The 22685-nt window shown below is 37.7% G+C and overlaps 1 protein-coding gene and 1 pseudogene across 3 annotated transcripts in view; both read left to right on the forward strand.

Annotated features, from left to right (window-relative positions):
• LOC111609283 overlaps nt 1-22685 on the forward strand; it is an 85995-nt pseudogene that overhangs the window by 38776 nt on the left and 24534 nt on the right.
• Nucleotides 1-22685, forward strand: part of LOC102232610 (double-stranded RNA-specific editase 1-like) — a 129815-nt gene that overhangs the window by 37567 nt on the left and 69563 nt on the right. For all 3 annotated transcript variants that reach the window (XM_023336484.1, XM_023336483.1, XM_014469597.2), the window contains one exon: nt 5425-5501. The gene's annotated coding sequence lies outside the window, so the exon portion shown is untranslated. The remainder of the gene's footprint in view (nt 1-5424; nt 5502-22685) is intronic.

The raw sequence follows: 22685 nt of genomic DNA on the forward strand, positions 1-22685 counted from the left end.
CCAAAGATACCTTTGCAGCAGAGCTTGAGCTTTGAGTGAGTCATTCTCTTCTCTCTCATAAACTTTTCCCAATGTGTGACTCCCGCACTTATCATTTGCAAAAAAGAAAAACGTTTTTTTTGACAGCAAACATCCCTTAAAAAAAACATCAGCTGTCAAACCAGCTGCGTAACGATGCAGAAGTCAGCTGAGCCTTGTTGTAGTCATCTACCACCTCTACAGCATTGACTGGCTTGTCAGTTTGACCTCTGACAGTTTGCACATCCAGCATTGACTTTCAGAGGCTCAAACACCAAATAAACCACAACAGTGTGTGCAAACTAAAAGGGTCATCGCGCTAACTGTATTAAAAATACACCTGAACAGGGAATAATTGGCACTTTCACATGGAGGTTTCTTCTTGAGGTCATGTTTAATTAAAGGGATGTTTACACCTAACTGCCTCTGTCATTCATCATTAATTGGAACTGAATGTTTCTGTTTATTGGTCTGCACAATGCACCGGCAGGCTCGGTAACAGACGCTGTTACTCAACCCGGGCACTTGGGTATCTTTGCTCTAAGTTACAGTGCATCCAGACATTTTCCATATTTTTTTATGTTACAGCCTTATTCCACTTTGCATCCACTTATTCTCTTTCCTCAACATTCTATACACATTTTTGACAGTGTGGAAAAAAGTTTTTGAGATTTTTGTAAATTTCTGAAAAGTAGTAAACCAAGAAATCACATTTATTAGTTTTGTGTTTACTAGTTTTGCTATGTGTTGAATTTGTGCGATGACAGTGACATGAGAATGCAGTTGTTTTTATGCAGCATTGTTCTACACTTCTTTTGCAGTTCCCTTTTCTTTTTCATTAACTAAGTGAACATTAGTAAATAACAGGCTCTGAAAACTGTTTTGGTTTTCTAGCCTGAAGCAAATGTGATGTAAAAATGCAAATGACCTTTTCCTCACTGTTGAAATGGGGTTAATTGCACTGTGTTGAAAGTTTGGATTAGCTCAGGGCAGGCTCCATTAGGAGCAGTCAGCACTTTAAAAATATTTAGCTTTTTCTCTTAGATTGAGAATGCATACGAGGGGTGAAATGTATTCAAAAATTTGCATTTTCTTTCATGTGATTCATTAACAGTAATTTGCTCGCTCCTTGTTTTATTTACTGCGATTGACGTCTGCCGCAGTATTTGGCTGCTCATGTGGAAACTGCTGCAGCAGTCAGTAAGAATGCCGAGTCTGTGGAAAAAAAAAACCTGATTGAGGCGCTGATTCCAGGGAGAGGTGTTTGCTGGAGACCTGGCATCACTGTGAAAGTAACTGTCAGGATTAAACCACAAACTGCAATGTTTTTGCTGCTGCTGCTTGAGCAGAATGTAAAAGTGAAGTCGGGGTCTCACTGAGAAACGCACTCTTGTTTCCTTCGCCTGTGTTTTTGGTATTTGTTGGGAAGACCTCCCACAGGATGCAGTAGCAGTGGTTGGATGCTCTTAGACTCACACTCATGCCTTCACCACAGTTAAATTAGTTGTAGGCCAAGCTCTTGTCCTCAGAGACGAGGCAGTGCGTGCGCTTGTGAAGCGTGTCCTCCACCTCCCTTCCATTGCCTGGTTATAAAGACATAAGAGGGAGGAATAACTAGGTGACTCATAGCAACTCACAGCTGACTTATGTAACAAATTTTATTTGGATTTCACATAAATCACCCAAAGCTTTTATACATGGACCACGCGGATGACACGGTTTAATCCAAAGCTGTTGATCATTCTTCACCCTTAGGGTGTTTTCACACCTCATAGTCCAGTAGATTTGGTTCGATTGGGAACCAGAATTACAACATTTGTTCAGCTGGTGCTGTTTGCTTTCACGCTGCACTGTGTCAAAGAATCTAAGCCCCTTGAAAAATCTGTTCACCCCTCACTTGTGGTGGCACTGCACCAAGAACCACTAAAGGAAACGACACAAAAACCTCCAAAGAAGACACCAAGCTCAACTTCCTTTTTCACAAAAAGTAAACAAAATGAACTTGTGTCAGATTTTAGCAGTTGTAGGATTTATTTTTAGTTTTTGGTAAAACACCACAAGCTATGTATCCCTCTAGTGCTAGACACGAGCGTTAGTTTTTGTTGTATTTACCCAGAATGTCCTGCATTATTGTCCCCTTCCTCTGCGGTTCGCTTGCGTCCACATACGCATTTGAGACGTAGTAGAGTTGACTTCAACCAAACCGAGGCCTAGGTTTTAGGCTGACCAGAGCTCAACTGTGCGTTCACAGCGCCTCAAGTGAACCAGACTTTCCAGACAAACAAACTGGAGTTCAATTAAAGTGTAATAAACCAGACTGGTAGTAGGTGCCTTGGTTTTGGATGAGGATTTGATTTGGGTACGTTACAGCAAGAAAAAGATATAAACATGAATGCCAAACACTATGATTCTTTGTACTTCTTAAAACATAAAATACCTCTTACAGAATAAGTAACAACCCACCCTTACTGAGGGGGCCATAAGTTAACAAGGATTTTACAGGAAAGCAAAATTTATCTCCTTGTAGTTAAAACCAAAGGGTGCATTTCAGATTTTACTACCAATAAGTCAAAAACTGACAGGTTGTTATAAAAAGACAAAGAATCCCCTATAAAGAAGTGGATATTCCACCTGTGTGCTGTTATTACCAATCGATCATGCATTACTTTGGTGTGGAGTGCTTTAGATTTAAACTTAAATGAATATTGCGTCGAACCTGTCACTGATGCTTTTCCTGCCACGGTTTGGTATAAGTACATGTACATTCACATTCCTCCTCCCTATCGCTTTACACTCCCTTTATCTTAGAGAAGACCCTACAAACAAAATTAAGAGGAAATGCTGTACACAGAGGGTTCTGGTTATGACGTTGCCTGTTTTTGTGCTTTACTTTGCATATTCAAACTTGGAGTTGTCATTTTAAGTTGTTTTTGTGGGTATAGCGTACACAGAGGGTTCTGGTTATGACTTTGCCTGTTTTTTGTGCTTTACTTTGCATATTCAAACTTGGAGTTGTCATTTTAAGTTGTTTTTGTGGGTGCAACCAAGCCAGGTTTAGGCATAAGTACAAAAAAGGTGTTACTTTGTTTTTAAGCATTCTGAAGAAAGGTTGCTCCAGTTCAAGAAGTCCTCTTGGCAGCTCAGAGACATGTAAAGCACCTTGGTGGACGGCTAGAATACAAATGAAGCGAATATTCACCTACGATGTTGAAGGAAGGAGTAGAGGGAGTTTTTTTTTCTTTCTCCATCCCACCAAGTTGCCCATCTGTCCATGAGGAGACCATATGTCCTGAGTCCACAAGACTTTTTCTTTTCAATGGACACACTATCTTTAAGAGTTTGTTTGATGAACTTTTTTTTCTTTTTTTACATTATCCTTCAGGATTTTGTGTTGAAAATACTGTTCCATTATCTCCCATTCAACAATGAGCAGCAGCATTAAAATCTCACGGCTAAAACTGTATATATTTCTGTCATAACAACCTTGAACCAGCGAGGCATACTGTGTCCCGTGGTTTCTGCAGACGGGTTGTTGGCAACGGATCCTGTGGGCAATGAGGGTTGTGGGATAGGACTTCTGAGGATTTCTCCAGGATGTGCAGAATGCCATTAATGCCTGATCGGATTTATATAGAAAAGCGTTTCAGAGTCTGGATTTTTGCCATGTTTCTTGAGTAGAACATATCTGAATGGTTTCCCAGTCATTCACTTAATGGTAACGGTTGACTAGAAGGCATTAAATTAAGAAGGGAAGTTGGTTTACTTTCTGTTCGGACGGAATGTTGAGACAGATCTAGATTTTCATGGTGCTGATTTGAATTCTCCTGGTGGAGGAAGCAGGCAGGTGTTTTAGATACTCATTGTTAGATGAACGTTACATATTAGATTATTTTTCATTCTTTGTTCTTTCCTTTGGTTTCTTATTTTGTTTGTATTTCTTTTTAATTCATGTAAAGCACTTTGAATTGCCTTGTTGCTGAAAATGTGCTATATAAATAAAATTACCTTACCTTGCAGTCAGAAGTTGAAATTGTTTTTCCAGTTCGAAAAGTTTGGCAATATGAACCTAAGGTTTCATCACAATATTTACTATGTGGTACTATTCCAATAACAAAAGTGACAGTAAGAACTATTTGTGACAACTTTTTTTACTTAACCATAGCCCTGTTACTGCATGGCACAACAATCATAAACATTCTTTTTTGTCACATAAAAAAGTGACAAAATTTCAAATTTATTAATACTCTGATTGGACAGGCAATGGAGGAAAAATCCAGACAGTTTTGAGGGATTTTTAGCATCATTAATTGGAGTTTATGGAGACAATAATAAATCAAAAATCATTAAAAATGTATTGCAATAAATAATATTGAAAAATGCTCACCACAGTTAGAAAGTTCACCAAGCATTCCAGTATAGATATGTCACTCAAATATTCTTGAATCTTGACTTGGACTTGAGATCAAAGACTTGAGATCAAATGACTGGTGAACTTCTCTGATACATACTAATAGGATATGTCTTATTTTGCGGGTCTAGACAAATTTGATTTTGTAGCACCGGGAGCAAAAGTGGCTCTTGGAATTTAAAATATTGAGGTAGATGTTTGAAACCCGGACACAGATGAGAGATCCAGCTGTACAACGATCCCAAAACAACAAACATGAAAACTGACTTAACCACTCTTTGTCCTCTGTCCTGTGGAAATGTGGACTTTACTTAAAAGCTGCACTATGAAACCAACCAATTGAAGTTTTTTGGTGCAATAATTAGTTTAGCCTCACATGGATTATGAAATTTGCTTCTCAGTACCAGAAATGCGAGCCTGTTGGCTGGACCTCAGTGTTCTGCTCTTTTCACTGTTTGTCACTGTAGGACTGGTTACGTTGGCAGTGAAGGATGTGTTTCTTGATCGTAATTTGTTTCGAAACCTGCCACTCATCCAAGACCTTGCTAAACCTTGCCAGTGTCACCTCCTCATCCTTGTTGCCAAGACGCTCCCGTGTTGCTTTTTCCGTGACAATGGAGTCACATTACTGATGTGAGCGGACAACAGGGCAGCATCTGCTTCCCTTTCCCACACCCCTCAGATATCTTGGCTTCCTGCTGTCAGTCTTTCTTAGCGCCATCGCGTTGTGATGTTGCTGCTGGTCGGTCATGCTACTTGCGGCAGGGTCAGCGGGGTTCCTTCGCACAACGCTGCGGTGATCTGTGGCGTCTTACTGGCTGCCTGAAGAGAATTGTGTTCCTGATTTGTTCTGTTCCAGGTTGATTTTTTTTTTCATAGATTCCCAGAACAAAATGTTAAAAATAAGGTTTCATTCTGCTTTCGTTCCTTATGTGGTTATTGTGTATTATCAAAAGAACTGAACATATTTTAAATGATGTCTTCTCCCTTCTCTTTAGGTGCGGTGTGTGGTGTAAATAGGACAGAATTCAGAAGATAAAGTTGGCAGTTTCACAGCTGACTACTCACTGGAACGGTGAGTTCAAGCCTGTCATATTTCAAACATTTACTCCAAGACATCATGACATGAAATATCCGGATGGATAGATTCCTGGCTGCATGTACCAACCACAAAGCTGACTCCAGGCCAGTTCATATGAACAGAATGGGATTTATGGAAGACAAATTTGTCCCTTAAAGCATTTAACCTTATTTTTTTTATCTGTTAAGGGACTTTGTTTCCAAGAAGCTGTAATTCATTTACACTGCTTTGCAAAAGTATTCATACACTTTTTACATTTTCTAATTTTTGTACATTGCAACAAAACATCTGTGTATTTCTGGCGGGCCGGATTTGGCCCTCGGGCCTTGAGTTGTGGAGCCTCCTTTGGTGGTTAGCCTCTAGCTGCTTTATACATCAGTATAGAGATGTTATTGTCTATCATTCATAGCAAAATAACACAAATTCAGTCAGGTTGGGTGGAGAGTGTTTGTCAACATTCAAGTCATTCAAATTACAGATTCTCAATTGGTTTTAGGACTGGACCTTGACTTGGCTATTCCAGCACATAAATATGTTTTTTATCCTGCAGGAAATGGGAAATTATAGGTTTGTCCATCTTTCCATTTTAAAATGATGGACTAATTGGAGCTTTTTCAAATGTTCAAAGCTTAGATGTTTTTCTTGAACCTAACCCTGCTTTGAAACCAAGTGTCTAGGCCTGTCACAATAACAAAATCTGGTGGATGATAAATTATCAATTGTAATTGTTGAGATAAATGATAATGTGTCATTTTGAGATCATTTTCAAGTAACATATTGATAATGGCCTAAAAATGCAAGTTCATCCAATATATTGGTTCAAGACTAATAAACCTAAATCTTGTAAAGAAACGGTTAGCATTGGACCTGGAAGACATTTTTAATATCCAAAATAAAACAACCAGAAACAATAAATAAAACGGAAATAAAAACATTTTATTTGTGACGGCAAATAAAATGGATTATGTTGTCCCTGTAAAGGGAATTACCCTTAAATAGAATATTAAAATGGAAATTGTCAAGCCTGTTTAAATTTATTTTGCAGTCAATTGCTTAATGCTATTCTATAATAGCATTAAGCAATTACACTGTACACTGTACTACACTGTATCCGTCTACTACATAAAATCTTAATAAAATACTTTAAAGTTTGTGGTTTTATTGTGAAAAAGCTCAAAAGGGGGAATGAACACTTTTAAAAACAACATCTCATCTCCTCTCTGTGTTTAGTCTTGCGGTCGACTTAATGGATGCATTTTTCGCTCCCTTTTCTCCATGCATTGTGTTTCTGAGTGGAACAACTCGTCTCACAGTGTCTCCCACCGGTGTGGCTATTTTTAGGGGCGGCTCAACTATCAAGGGATGCTGCCGTCTCCCTCCATCTCTGTTTGTCTATTTTCCCCCCAACTCTTCCATGTGCCAATGTGTCAAAACATTTGCTAGTTTGTGTCGGAGTGTTTAAAGTGGAGGAGGGATGGAAATAAATGTGTGCACAGCATAAAAAACTGACCACATGTCACTTTGCGGTGCGGTTGCCAAATCAAACTCAAACTGCTTGGGTCATGGAAAAAGCAAAAACAAAACAAAATATTTCGTTGAGAAGTTTTAAAAATCTTGAGGGGGTAAATCTGAGGATGCTGTTGGCTGTTATTCTTCAACAATCCAGAAGAAAAACAAACATTAGCAGGGTAAGAAACCTCTGAATGTTGGATAGATTTAGCTTGGTTTTAATCACAATAAGTTGACTTCTGGTTCCCCCTCCTGCTTTTTGAAAACTCGTCTCAGCCTGGGTGCAGAATTTTATAGCCAGATCTTTGAGTCACTTTACACGCTCGTCTTGGGACTTGTGCTCCATCATGCATTAAAATAAGCTGATCATCACCAAACTGCGTATGGGTTTTTGGAATAATCTGTTTTTTGACTGTTTTGATCCCATTCTTTATCTATGGCAGTGTTTGTTGGGCAGAACTGTGACTTACCTTGAACTAGAAACTAACCCACACATGGGTTGTATCAGGATGCTTCACTGTCAACACAACTAAGACTTGATGGTAGCTTTTCTTTGTTGGACAAATGATTTTCCAGATGTCACAAACAATCTGAAGGCGGATTCATCAGAGAAAATAACTTTGCACCGAACTGTCTGTCCTTGTTCTTTTTGCTGAATTGCAGTCTGTTCTTAATGTTCTTCTTGGACAGATGTGGCTTCATTTTCATTGTTGCCCATATTTTCAAAAGGCCGTTGTTTAAACATCTTCAGCTCACTTTTGAGGAAAATGCTTCTTGCTCATATTTAGGCAAGTCAAGTTTATTTGTGTAGCAAAAAACTGAAATGTCTTTTTGCCAAAATCCCCTAAAACAGGGGTTTTCAAAGTATGAAAGGTGAGCCCCCCTCCAAGGAGCACAATGCCTGCTACGCCCCCCCCAGCCCCCCAATAATCAACCCACAATAAACAAATGCCACTACAAAACACCTTCTAATTGCTTTTATTTTAGAACCATCTCATCTTTTAAAATGACACTTTATCTGAATGAAATTTAACACATGAACATTTTAAAACATTTCCTCCCATTTTAATTATTTTATCAGGGCCTTCGTATGGCAAATACGCCCTTTTTTCATTTTTCTAATGATAAGAACAACCCCAAACTCATTTTTCAACCGTTTTCTCAAACAAACGTTACATCTGAGATTGTGAGTTTAATGTTTGAGATACCAACAGTGTTTTCACATCTTAACAAAAACATTTTGATCAGATCTCTGGAACACATCTGTAAATGTTGCACATTTCCTTGAAATTAAAAAATAAATCAAAAACCTAAACAGTTGCAAAATCGTGGAGCTCTTTTTGTGGCTCATCTAAACAATTTATCTCGAGCTAAAAGAGCGCGCTGTATGAAAGAGCGGAGGCATACAAAGGAAAAAACAATTACGCACCTATGCCCAAGACAGCAAGCAGATAGCTTCTTTTCCGGTTTATTTTTTCCCTCGCACCGCGCCTCCCCTAAAGTGCTCTGGCGCCCCCTAGGGGAGGCGTGCCTCACACTTTGAAAACCGCCGCCCTAAAACATTACACTGCAGTGGCAAAATACATTAAAATTATGGAAAGTTGGAAAATAACCTAAAATGAAAGGTTTTCAGTTATTTCTTAGAGGAAATAACTTACTATAAATGAAGTCAGGGTTTCAGCAGTTTTGCAGTTTTCTGGACGTTTGCTCCTGGTTAGAGGAGCATAAAAACTCAATGTTGCTTCTCCATGTTTGTTTCTGGTTCTAGGGATGCAAAGTAAGCTAGAATCAGAAAACCTGAATGGTCTGGAGCCATTCAGTGATTTGTAAACTAACAAAAGTATTTTAAAGTCTATTCTCTGAGCTACAGGGTGAGAACTTTAGATCTGTGGTGATGTGTTCTGTCTTCCTGGTTTCTGCAGAGTAGTTGTCTTACAATTGGACAGTTTTAGGTTTGGTTCCAGCTTTGTCCTATCACATGTTGATTTGCCCCTGGGCAGAGCACTTAACCCATGCCAAAGTGTAAGTGTGGCTCTAGTGCAAAATGCTTGGAGTGGTCCGTGTCACTGGGAAAGCGCAGTATAAGTTCAGTCCATTTATTATTTCATCTACCCCATTTCATAGCAAACATTTTACTATGCTGATTGCTTTCTTCTATTTTTAGCCACTGAAGATCTTTGCAAAAACAAATTATGCATATCAACTCGCTGCACAGTAGAGATGAATTTTCAACAAGAAAACTAAAGCGTCAAAGAGATTTAAAGCGTTTCTGTTAAAATATTTGTCCCTGCCTGTGAGGCGGGTTTGATGTCATAAAAGCTGCAGCCAAGTTGTATTTTGGAACGTTACTGATGCCTTGTTTGGGATTTGATTCATGCTAGAGACTACACAGTGAGCTCTTGGCCTTCAGACTTATCAATGTGTTGACACTTGAGGACAATAAAGCTAAATTTTTCTTTGGTTTAATAAAGTAGTCCCTGTTTGCGTTGAGAGCCAGCAGTGGCTCAGATAGAACAGCTGGTGTTATTGACACAAGGAGACATTTATTGTCCTCCTGGTGTGACTCTTAACCAGTCCTGCTTCGTAGTGTGGGCAGTGAACTGTCAGGTAGAGGAGGACCGCTTAGAGAAGACCCTGATGAGTACGACTCGCACCCGGGGGCGCTGTTATTTCTCCCAGAGGAAAGGTGGAAAAAAGACATTGTCATCTGCTCTGCCTGAAAAAACCCCAGCTTTGCTTAGACCACGACTATCACATCTCTTTTAACACAAGCTGGTAGCATGCACACACATTTGCTCGCTTTCCAGTGCTAATTAAAAGGGGGAAAAAACACATTTGCGTGCATGCAGACACTCAAATCCCAGCTGCTGTTATTTTTAAACAATGCCAGCGCCCTGTTCTGTGTGGATTTTTATGGCAGCAAAGTTCCTGCTGCCTGTGCTGTTGAGGAGTACTCATGCCCTCCAGCCTGCACCTCTCCTCCATTATCCTAATGAATATTTAGTGCACTGTTGGCAGGACGGCCACAACTCATCCTGCTAAAATACAATGAGATGCTGCGAGGTTAAAAAGACGAGCGTTTGACAGACGCTAACTCCGCGGCGGTGTATTTTTATGGACAATTCAGTCAGCCGGGGGTGTGCAGAGTGACCGAGTCACAGGATAGAAAAAGAAACGCTGGACATATTTCACAGTTTGCTGTCATAAATACACAGAGCACCAAAAATCAAATCAGGAAATGAAAAACTGAGAGAACAGTCCTAGAATAGCTTTTAGCAGGGTAGACTACCACTTAATGCACACTATTTAATATCTTCTACTCTCTTTTTCATAAAAGCATGACCTCCTTTAAGAACAAAATTAAGTGAACTTTGTCTTTACTTCCTATGCTCCTAGCAGTTTCTGCTGTTGACTCTTAAGATTGTTGTCATTCATCTTAACGTTTTTATGGCGTTACCTCAGAGACCTCCTCATTCTTTGAGTTGGGTATCTCTGCTTTGTGGTCTTCATTATACGCACCTTGATGCACCTCCGGTGAGCAGAGAACACACACCAAAACCATTGCGATACAGTTTGATTCCCCCACTCAGGCTTGTTCCTGTCAGATTTGGTATATTTGATCCACTATATAGATGATTACATTTTGTTGCATACAATAAAATAGGTTAAGAGAATGGTTTACAGCTGAATAAAGCTTTGTATTAAATTAAAATAATCACTTTGTGAAATAACATAAGGCAATAACTCGGTGGGAAGAGAAGCTTTCTCACAATCACAGGTTGTGGTTTGATTCCAGCATCCTCCTATCATTTTGTCATGCCCCTGGGCAGTATACTAAATCCCAGCTGACCTACCTTTCTGCACATTGATGTATGAAAACATGTTTGTGAGTGCAGCTGGGTAAAAACAACTATTGTGTAAATTGCTTGTTTGGTTTGGAGTACTTCCAAAGTGCTGAAGTGCACTGGATGGTTTTTCATACTCAGTATTCTTGGATTTTTATGTGGAACATAACTCCAAAATATTAGAAAATTTTGCCTATTCTATAATTTTTAGAGCATGCCTAAATTATTTGAAAGAAACTACAGTTTTGGAAGCTGAAATATTGAGCTATAATGCTACTTGGCTTGCTGTTGGCCAGAACATGCAAAACAGCAAGAGAACAATTTATTTTCCTTTGTGCTAATTGGTTGTTCCTCCAAAAGCAGAGATAAGTTTACATTTTATCTTTCATTAAAACAGATCAGACTTTAAAAGTTTAGGGTTTGTTAAAAAACATTGCACCTTGCGATGGTTTGTCTTACCAATGCACTTGCAGAGTAAAACTGACACTCAATTTTATCTGAACATCTATACTTGCTGAATCTTCTTGTGACGTATGCCTATTTCATGTAATCCGGTAAGTCTAGGTTTGTGAAAACAAACAAAACTAGAACTATAAGCAGTTTCAACGGGTGCAAAGCCCAACCCAGCAGTTTCCACATTGCAACTTTACAAATAAAGAAATTGTAATACTAGTTTTCAGAAAATATTGTTGAAAAAAACTCATCTTGATCTTATAAATCTAATATCACAATTTTTATCAAGTGCTTAAAAAATTACAAGTAAAATGTTCTTTTTTTTTGGTCATGCCAACTATTATGTGTAGTTCAATGTTTTTTGATCTTTTCTAAAACCATTACACATTTTCTACAATGTCTGTCCAACCTTAGCATCCTGTGTAATGTCTAGTTTGATATGTTTGATTAAGGTACAATTTTCATTCATTCTTATTCTCATAATCTCCCTTGGAGGTGTTTATATATATATATATATTTCAGGTCCATCTTGAGGAAATAGCTTACATCAATCATACAAAAATGTTGATTCTTCAGGGAACTCATTGCAACATATTAGCACATAGATGTTTTAGTTCCTAAAAGAAGACAAAATTATCTTCCCAAAAAGAAACAAAAACTATAAAAAAATACCCAAGATTTATGAGGGATTGTTCCAATTTTTTGTTTTAGCCTCGGAAACATTTGTAACAGGAGTCAGTGATATCTAATGAAGCAGTGGCTTCTTTTAGGAGTATCCTTTGTCATTGTTAAATACCCTAACTGCCTCTTGAGTTTAGTGCCAAGAGTTGTAGACATTGGGCGTGGGCGCAAGTGTACCTCTAGGAAATGGGATTCGGGCCTAAGTGACTTCTCTTCCAGCATCTTTACAAAGGTCACAACTGTTGGGTGAGGTTCAGTTTTGGAAGCTAGAGGGAACAATTTCTTATTTCTTATTTCTTTCAAGTCTCTTGAATTTGGTTGCAGATGTCCTTTCTTTCAGTTCTCACTCTATCAGAGCACTTTGGACTATTGTTTAAACCTTGAATGACTTCCTATTTGGCTGACTATCCCTTCTAGTATCCACGGTTCTACCCGCTTTCTTAGGTGAGAACATATCTTAAATTTTTGCCTTACATGTAAACATTGAAAAAGTCTAAAATGTCAAAAAGGTTTAACATCTAAAAGGACCTAAAAGATCTAAAACTTTTGCTATGCTACAAAACCAGAAAGCGTAGGTTTTTAGAAATATTTAGAAGAAAAGAAGTTAGAAAATCTTCAATTTCACCTAAATACTGTTTGAATTTCTGGTAACAATGGACTTTTAAGTTGCATTCGATTTGCATTGGCAATCTTCATCTGGATTTTTAGGGACTGTGATACAACTATATGGCACCTTTCGGTGTCAACATTTTTTGCAGGTGTTTAAGTATGGGACTTGGGCAGCCATACAACCCTTTCTAATATATATAATTTTTTTCTACTTGGTGCTGCAAGAACGGTGCCTGAGAAGATTTAATCGCCTTGCCAAAAGTAACTAGGCTGGCCATATTTCATCACTGTCATGTCCTTGGAGATTTTCTGTACATCTGAGAAGTGCAGCAGTAAAAATGGGACCTGCTAGAAGACTGACCTTTGGTGCAGCAGCTGGGAACCATATTTCAGGATGGCGTGTTGTTATGGAGACGTCATAGAAAGACCTTGACGCTGCATTTTTTTTGGAAGGGTTTGCTTTGCTGCAGGGTGAGTCAGACTCATCATCTTGTTACAGTGTACATACAGTAAATGCAAAATTATGCTAAATTTGGTGTGGTAGGATTCCTGCTTTTCTTACTGTACTATAAGCAAATATATTACTAGATTGGTCAGTTTTTAATAGAGATATTAATCAACTGTAAAAGACTTCAGAATGGATATATATCTATTTGAGTTCTAAATTAACAAATAAGTACCTCTATTTGGCCAAACTAGATCAGAGAGACACTAAGTGAGAGATTTTAAATTGACTTTTTGCTCCATCAAGTCTCACTATGAAAGTACTTAGTTTAGTAATTAGTTCACTTAACTGAGCATTTTTAAGGATTTGCTCTCTTAAACTATTTGACTTGAAAAAGCTGCTATCTTCTTTCGTTAGGAAACATATTTGATTGAAGCAGCTATAACGATCCTAATTAATTTTAAAGGTTGTTTTGGAGATAAAACCATTTTTCTTGTGATCTTTTCTTGAATGTAAACGTGACACAGAGGATGATTGTTGTATTTAATGGGGTAGGATTTCAGTGAAAAAAATGTTTATGCTGGAACTGGGTAAAGAACTACATAGATGGATTGAAAATGTAATTCTAAGGCTGTGTAAAAGGAAATACAGAACAAACAGTGTGTTTTATAACAAAAAGCAGACGTTTGCCATGGGACGCTTTATCCTCACTATGAGTCAGTTTACACCCACTTGGGGTACGTTTCAAACCTGCTTTGAGAACAGATGATTTAAAGATACTACTAAGGAAACCTGGTTAAGTATATGAGTCCAATAAATTATATCAACCAGCAGGATATTGCTAAGTTGGTTAATTTGGTTTGTTGAGGGATTTTTTGAGTTCTACTTCTTCAGTGTCCATTGGTCCAAATAGGGTCCAGAACCACAACTACTTTAAATAGGTTTCCATATCAAATTTTCAGAAATTAGTGTTTAAATAAATTTGAATGTGCTTTGGATTTTAGCATTTTTTATGGTTATTATTTATGGTTACTATCCGGCAACGACATGAGACCCTTTTTAATGCCACAAAAACTCATAATATCCTTTCTACAAAAACCAAACTAATTGGTTCAAATAATTAAACTATGCCCTGTTTACTTTGTTAAACAGGAAACCAAAAAAAAAAAAATTTGCAAACATTTTTTAATCTTTATTTTAAAAAGATGTCGTATTTTGTGGTCCTTTCAACTTTACAATGTTTGGATACCAGTGGTGAAGAGGAGGAAGTGTTAACAGGAAACTAATTGGCAGGGCATTGGTCAGAAATTGGGTTTCAACTGGGTGAATTGACTCTGAAGCTTCAGTTTCGGCTCAAGATTGCATTGCATTCATTGACTGCAGTGAAGGATCTTGTAAAAATCACATTTACAATCTAAAAAGTGAAAGTATTGAAACCCTGAAACACATTCTGCTTTACATAAAAAATCTTACAAGCAGCTCCTAGAGCTGATTGTAGAAGAAAAGAAGTTACACAATCTAATAAATGAAATGACTTACAGCACAAAACACCAGCAGCACAATAAGGCAATGATTCAGTAGAAAACTTTGAACATCAGGAATAATGACAAGTTATTGGGGTCCTTTTAACCTACATGTATTTTCACAAAATAATGAGAAGTTTTCAGGACTTTGTGCTAATTATCCTGACCAGAGCATTTTATAAGATATGAGCCAGCTGATTTATTTGAGGAAGAGGAAAGATCTTTTTGAATTCAGCCCAAAGATTTTGCTTGAGGACATTAGGACATTCTCTTTGAGTGCATCATGGTCTGTGTTAAAACATTTACTTATTCATAAATAATTGCAGCTCTCTGTTTTGGCTCTCCTCTCCTCAGATGCTCTAACGGCATATGCTCTCTGTGATCTTAATGAACGCAGGGATTCAAAATATGACACAGTGATTAACATATATTTCTATGAGTGGAGTCCACATGGAGAGCACTTGCATTCTTTCACACTTTGCACCCACACCTTGTCGATCTGTTTCTCACTTTCTCCATTTATTTTCATCTTCAGCAAGCTGTCATTCTTGCGGACGGGCATGTGCTTGCACGCCGTCCTCGGCAGCCACCAGATGGGAGACGGACGGGTCCCGTATCAAAGCCCCTGTTTGTTTTGGAAAGCCGCGAGTGGGAGCGGTGACCAGATGCAAAAACAACGTGATCATTGAGGCAGGTCTGAATCGGCAGCTGCTGCTGCTGATAGTGCACACCCGACCCTGCAGAGCTGGTCTGCTTTGTGTTTCGGTGACATGTGTTTTCCACTGTACGTACTGCAGTTAGGACTTTGTACAGTGATTGAGCTTCTTGTTTCCACAATGGAAGGGGTTCTTTACTCAAACATCAGCTCTGTGTACTTCTGGGATAAATATTGAGCTCAGTAATAACGTTCAGTTCTGACACGCTGTGTATAAAGTTGGTGTGGGTGTAATAATACAGATGTGGTGTTTTGATTAATCAGTATCTGCTAGAGTGTGACTGTTACTGCATGTCTGCAGGCCATATTGTTGCCAGTATTTTTTTTACGTGGGTAATATTTAGAGTTGACTGCCTGCACAAGTTCCAACCTACATGGTTTTATTTGATGCAATAACATTTCTGTGGAACAGTCTGGAGTCATTGCTCATTCCCTCATTTTGCATCTAAGTCCTTCTGATCAGTGGTTCTTCAAGTTTTCTGAAGGTTTTTTTCCTTTGGATTTTGGCTGCTTTGTCACTCAGTTTCAGTCCAGTTCTTTGTTTGAGCTGTTTAACTCTAACCTTTCACTTAAGTCCAAGAGATTAATTAAGAACCAGTATTTTATTTAATATTTAGAAACTTTGTGGCCAGTAATCTGTCCCAGCTACACAAATTGTTCCCATTTTTTTAGCCACATCTATGAAACCTTTCTGTTTAGTTATGCTTCCACTACAGGGACCAATTCCAGGAACTAAAGCATTTTTCTATGCTAGTTGTTTCTTTCCCTAAGGTTTCACTTCAGGCCCAGAGCAGAAACCAGAGTATTATTATTCCTGGGCATTTCAGCTTCCCAATATTCCTTTTAATATTTTTTTTAGATGTGTGCTATGGAAATATTCATGAATAGGCATATTTTCTATAAATAAGGTATTATGCTTCTCGGAAAAATCAGCAAATAAACAAAGGTCCACTGTACTTTAATAAAGTCAGGCCATCTTAGTGTAAATATTAACTAAAGAAATTAAATAAAGCATTCATTTCTGTTGTAGAAGCAATTTTCTTTTCAAGATTTAAACTAGTAATATTACAATATTTTCCTGCATTGATCTGCTGTCTGTCGTACAAATTAAAGTGATAACAGTCCCTTTGGATTGTGTGTCATAACAGCCAAGATACAAGATGCTGCTAATGTTGCTAAATTCATTTGAAGTTTGTTGCTAGTTTGGGAGTAACTCTATATGTTTTATAAAGTGTAATTCTGTGACAGAATAATTTGTTGTAGGTTTATTGTTGACAATTTGGGCTTTCATGTAGCTCAACATTACCCATTTGCACACAGTTGGATGTGTCACTCCTTGGCTTTTAAACAATAGTTCTGTGTTAAAATTTTACTATTTTTAATTATATTCAAAGCTGCATTGTTGTGGTTTACTGAGATCTGTGTCTGCAGACTGCTGTAAAGGGATCTGCTCAGCATCAGCAGTGTCAGCAGACAGACCCACAGTTGAAACATGGAAAAGGAATGGCCTGGGTAGTTAAAAATGTTCTGGGAAAGAAAGTCCAGAGGGATTTTTCTGATGTTATCCCAATGAGGAACAAAATGAAGCGACAAAGCTGGTACTTATTGAAAAGAGAAGTTTGTGTTACAAGAAAGCGTTTTTAATTTCAAACCAAGTTAATGTTTAGCTCTGTTATTGCATCACAACGTAAAAAGCAGATATATAAATGCAACTCCTAATCAAATAAAATTGGTTGAACTGTTGGAAAATTAGAAGATATCCTGCATCTAAGATTACACGCTAGACAAGAGATAGGATATTTAGTCATTCAACTCTCCATATCCCTTGTCTTTTTTTCTGTGTACAACAAATTTGCAAAGTAACATGTATAATATATTACTTAAATTAACATGTTTTGTAGCCGACTGTCATTTAGGTTTTCACCATAAGTTATTAATTTGTTACATTTCCCGTGTGACTACAAATCATCATCAGGCTTTTATTATGACTACAGGTTCAGAACATACCTCAGATCAGCCCATTTTGATCTGACAGACTTAATGCAACAATTACAGATGTAGTCGCTCATACTCTGCTGCTTCTGGAAACACTCAGCGGTAACAAAGAACCATCAATCAATCACATTGTTCTTGGTATTACACTCAGCAGTGTACACAGACATGCATGTTTAGAAAATAGCAAGGAAAAATTTAGATAGGATTAAGTACTAGACCCCGGAGGATTGTGAAATGTTTGTGCAGATGGTCAATTATCTGGTTCCTCATTTTTCGTTTGGATCCTTGACTTTCTTGTCGGGATCACTAATTCAATTTGTATAATACAAAGCAGACCAATAAGAATACTTAATAAGACAGATCTCCATGCAACTACTAACAGTCCATTTATTGATGTAATAAATGGACCCATGTTTTCAGAACTTGGTGCTTTTTTTGTTGCTGAAAGACATTAGTGTAGAATTGATTTGTTTCCAGACTGTTTTAAGAAGCTCCATACCAGAAAGAATGAGTACACACTTAGAGGAAGATGTGTGTTTAGAAAAGCAAACAGCAGAATTGATTTTAAAAAGTTTCAGTTTGTTTCAGTAACAACAGTGCATTTTTGGTCTAATTTTTGATGCTGAAATTAATACATGAAGATTTTAAAAACTGTAATTCACAGAAGTTAAGTCCCACAAGAATTTGGTGTCAATTTTAAGTGTTTATTATTATTATTATTATTATTAAGTTAAGTATTAACTGGCAGTTGTACTGTTTTTCTCCTGCTTTCTCCATATGTGTAGTTTATGGACTTTAGAATCTGTTCAAAACAGATATTGGAAAGAGGATAAGTGAAAGACACAATACTTCTGCCTGCACCTTTTTGGTCATGTTAAATTCATAAATGATAATGTAGTTAATACTGATGTGAAATCTTTGGTACCAATTTTTGTTTTAAGTGTAGTTTTTGTTTAAATATGGATAACGTATTTGATTCCCCCCACTTATGGCTTTTGACCAAAACGACAAAAACAAACTCAAACATTTTCTTTTTCTGTTTTTAAGTCATTTCATCCTGTCTCGCATGAATGAAATGTGAATGTTAGACCTTAGTTCAGTTGGTTAACTTCTGAAGCCAGCTGGAAACTTAAAATTCCTATCTTTTGTTCTTTATCAGAGAGTGTCCCACAGCAAATGGCTGCCTACACACCAATACTCTTTGACGTAAATGTGTTATCACTTGAAGCATTGAATATTTAATTATTTAATCACTTAAAAATCAAGTCAGCAATGAAGAAATACCCAGAAATGTCTCATTTTATTGTTATCTCAGAAAAAAATAATCTGTTTCTGTAAATTACCAGCTTCATAAAGTAAGTATTTGATTTCAAAATTAGCCTACAGGCTACAGAGATGGCAGTTTACACACATTTCATTGCTTAGCCCACTAATCAGCTACCATACCGAGTCAAATCGGATTTTTGTGGTCTACACTAATTTTCTTTGCAACTTCACCCCTGCCAAGATTGCTTAAATTTCCCAGCGAGTGTTGCAGCAGGGAAATGTTATAATTTGATCCTACTCACCTTGATCAGATTACACACTGGAATTATTATAATTACAGCTGTCACTGATTAATGGGCATGCTATAATTACAGACTGAGCCACAAGTAAGTGTGTATTGGTGCATGTGCGATAAAGAAAAATGAATATGCATTTGTTAAGGAGTGTGTATTTATTTTAACTTAATTCATCCAAATACCTGATTCGTCAAGACTCATTGGTGAATCAAGCAAATCAAGCTTGGACACAAAATAGCCTTAATTAAGAGAGGGATGGCAGATAAGAGCCTTTGTGAAAAAAAAAAGTTGCAAAAGTACAAGAGAAGGTTGTAAAGAATGATGGATGAAAACCAGGCTATATCACATGTTACAGAAATAATAACCATCTAATTTTAGTTTGCAGCTCATAGTATCAAAGATTACAATAATCTTTGGTAACAATAAATATTGCAGAATAATAAACTGTGTTTAAGGATGTTAGAGTTGCAGTTGAGTTATATATATCTATGTTGCAGGTGAGTTATATATATATATCTTTGTTGCAGGTGACTTATATATCTGTATATCTATGTTGCCACCCTGGTTTAGTTCCGTCAGTCATTGTTTTCCCAATTGCCACACATGAAAAGAGAGGGATTGAGGATAGTGCTTTGTGGGTCTCCATTCCTTTTTAGCATCTAAACTTTTCATAGCTAAATTTACATCTTGTTGAATCTTACCTTTGAATAGGATGTTTATGTTTTCTATTTAAATTGCTTCAGTTACTTAAGTTACTGTCTCTGTAAACTACATTACATTAGACAACTATTTGTCAGTTTGTTTAGGTTTGTACCTCACACTATTGCCTCACATTCCTCTATTTTAATGATTCTAACATTCTTATGCCTATTTTAAAACAATGCTGCAGCCTTTATGGCACTTCATTCTTTTTATGTAGTAGGAGGCATTTAAGATGATAATTTCACACAGATTATAGGACATTTGCTTGTCCTGAAAAGTCCAGAAGTAGTTGAGGTGAAACAGGTCACTGGCTTCATGTAAAGAGCTTACATAATCAGACTGCCAGACCATTGCAGCTCCAACCACTTTAAACTGAGAGAAGTTTAAAATGTGCATTACGAGTTAAAAGTTTGGACCTGTAGTCATTTATGTTTAATGCAGAGGTTTGTTTTAGATGGGAACAAGAACTGTGTGATCTGAAGGAAATTCTATAAAAGCTGCACTGAAGTTCATCCTCAATGAGTATTTCCTGACTTTATTTCCATTCCTGTTGTCCAAATCCATCCATCTGCCCAACTACCAGTATGCAGTTTTTGAAGATTCTTTTCTTAAATACTTTGAACACATTTGAGTCTAAAATCGGAAGAAGTACTTTCACTGCTGAATGTCACCATGTCTCACAAGGTGACATCCAGGATTCCCAGCTGGTGTCTTAGTTTTGCTGCCAGACGGGATTTATCCTGACTGACCAACTTGTTTGCAAACTCTTCTAAACCATAACCATATTTGGGCATATTGGCTAAACGGCAAAAAATGAATAACTTCCAAATACCCTGGATAGATTACTGCAAATGACTTCTAACACTTTATCTGAATGACACCCTATTAAGCATTTTCAGTTGAGATTCTGAGAGTTGCAGTTAATGCTAAAATGAATCACAGCCTCACTGAGGTGGCGCTTTTTACCAACCAGACGGATCATATGGAGCTGAAGTAAGGGAACCAGAAGCAAGGCGAAAACGGAGCGATAAGGGACTGAGCTGCAGGGTTTTAAATATTAATAGCATGTATATCAGACTTAGTGCATGCATGAGCTGTTTGTGTGCACTCCAGGTTTTCTACAAGCTCAGCACCCCCCGACCGCGACAAGGCGAACCTCTCAGTCTGTGAACAGAGTCAGTCGAGCAGAATGGAATCGCAGGCAAATGGACGCAAGGGCCGAGATAGATTACGCAGATGCTGCTGCCGCTGCCGTGTTGACAGAGCTGTGGTAAACCTCGTCTGGTCTGGGATGTTCCACCGGGGGCCTATCTGCTTTATCTTTTACTCAGAATGAAGATTAAAATCTAAAATAAATAAGCAGTGACATGCGAGATGGAATAAAGATTTGCACTCATTGTGATTGAGCTAAATATTATCATTTTCATTAGTTTGCATGACGTTCAAGATTAAAATGGATAGATTTATGTATAAAAAGCCGTTCTTGGTTTTTGCCTCCCTCCCACGGTTCATGTGAGTAGGATAGAAAAGCAGCAGCTTCTCTGTTTATCTGCTTGCTTGCCAAATGAAAGAAATAACCTCCTACAGTTGGCAAGGAGAAAATCTGCCAGATTTTTTTTAGATGCATCACAATATTATGGCCTTTTGAAAGGATTTATTACCACACACAGCTACTTTATCTTTCTTAAAGAAAGTTAGATCAGTCTAAACATGTTTTTCACCAAAATGTTGTCAGCACTTTTGGCACACAAGTTACCCACCAGCCAAATCAGAAAATGGCATGCAGGTTCCACTTAAAATACTGCTACTGGTCAAACCAGACATGGAATATTTTACAGTTGTTTTTACCTTAATTTTTACTTTCTTATCCTTGGACATGGTGCTGCATACAGTATACTGTTGTGTATTTGTAGTTCAGCATTCATGGGTTCTTCACTTCACAATTTTATTTGGAAACATATCTCTAAATTTGCGTAAAGTTTCCTATTCAGTTTTTTTGTGTGTGTAGAGAATGTTAACTATAAAAAAGTGCAGCATAGAAATCTGAGATATCTAGATGCAATGGCTGGTGTTTACAAAACAGCCAATCCAGGAGCGCCTTTTTTTGCCCACGATTACTTGTACTGCAAGAATGGAAATGAGGAAGACTGTAAATGTTAGCTTCTGCTGTAGCGCTACTACGGTTTTCATTGTGTGTATTTACGGATATTATATTATATATGTATTTGGTGTTTGAACTAGTTTGAGAGGGAATCATAAGTATTTGCAGATTTTAGCTATTCGAGGGCAGATGTGGACCCTAACAGTGTGTATACAAGGTGCACTGCAGTTTGCAGAAATTCCTCAAAATACAGTTTCTCGTAAACCTTTTCTTTCCATGTATAGAAACAGACAGTTTTACCGTTTTTGGTACTGGGTGTCTCGCTTAAAAAGTGCGGTTCCCTCTGGTGGAGCTGGTCATGTCGCATTCAGATTTAGCTTTCATAAATAAAATCAGCTTAGCTGAACCACCAGAGGGTGGAGTCGGGGTTAGCAGAGTCAATATAATTTTTATTAGGAGAGGTCCAATACTGCAGACCTTGACTTTAGCCTGAAACTGTCTGCAATCTCAAATCCTCATAGAGAACAGTAATCCTGCATGAGTGAAAATATAAAATTCTACGCTTTAAATAAACACAGTAACAGATATTTTCTCAGCAGCAGGTGCAGCCATTTCAAAATACTCATGCGTCGTCTCAGCACCCTGTTTGGGGAGAGTTATGATGCAAGTGTGTGCGCTTGTGTGAGTTTTATTGGCTCCATTGAGTGAGTAACATTTCCAATCTGTTGTGATGTCGTCTTCCCCCTTGTGGCAACACAACTGCGTCACGGCATGAGTTTTGCTGTCACATTTTTCTAGAATGATCTGCGTTATGTAAGGACTGAAATAAGGGGAACGACACTGCCAAATCGACATACTGCTGCACACATGCGGACACACACTCTTTCTTTCTAACACGCACACACACACTGCCAAAGTGTCCCAGCTGGTCGGCTGGCACTTTAGTCATAGAAAAACCTCTTGGATAGGACAGCTGAAAATATGTTGTTTTTTTCAATAGCAAAAGTCATCATTTTAGGATTAATGTTCATAGTGCAG

This window comes from Xiphophorus maculatus, chromosome 7 (genome assembly GCF_002775205.1).
Source record: "Xiphophorus maculatus strain JP 163 A chromosome 7, X_maculatus-5.0-male, whole genome shotgun sequence".
NCBI classification, from domain to species: domain Eukaryota; kingdom Metazoa; phylum Chordata; class Actinopteri; order Cyprinodontiformes; family Poeciliidae; genus Xiphophorus; species Xiphophorus maculatus.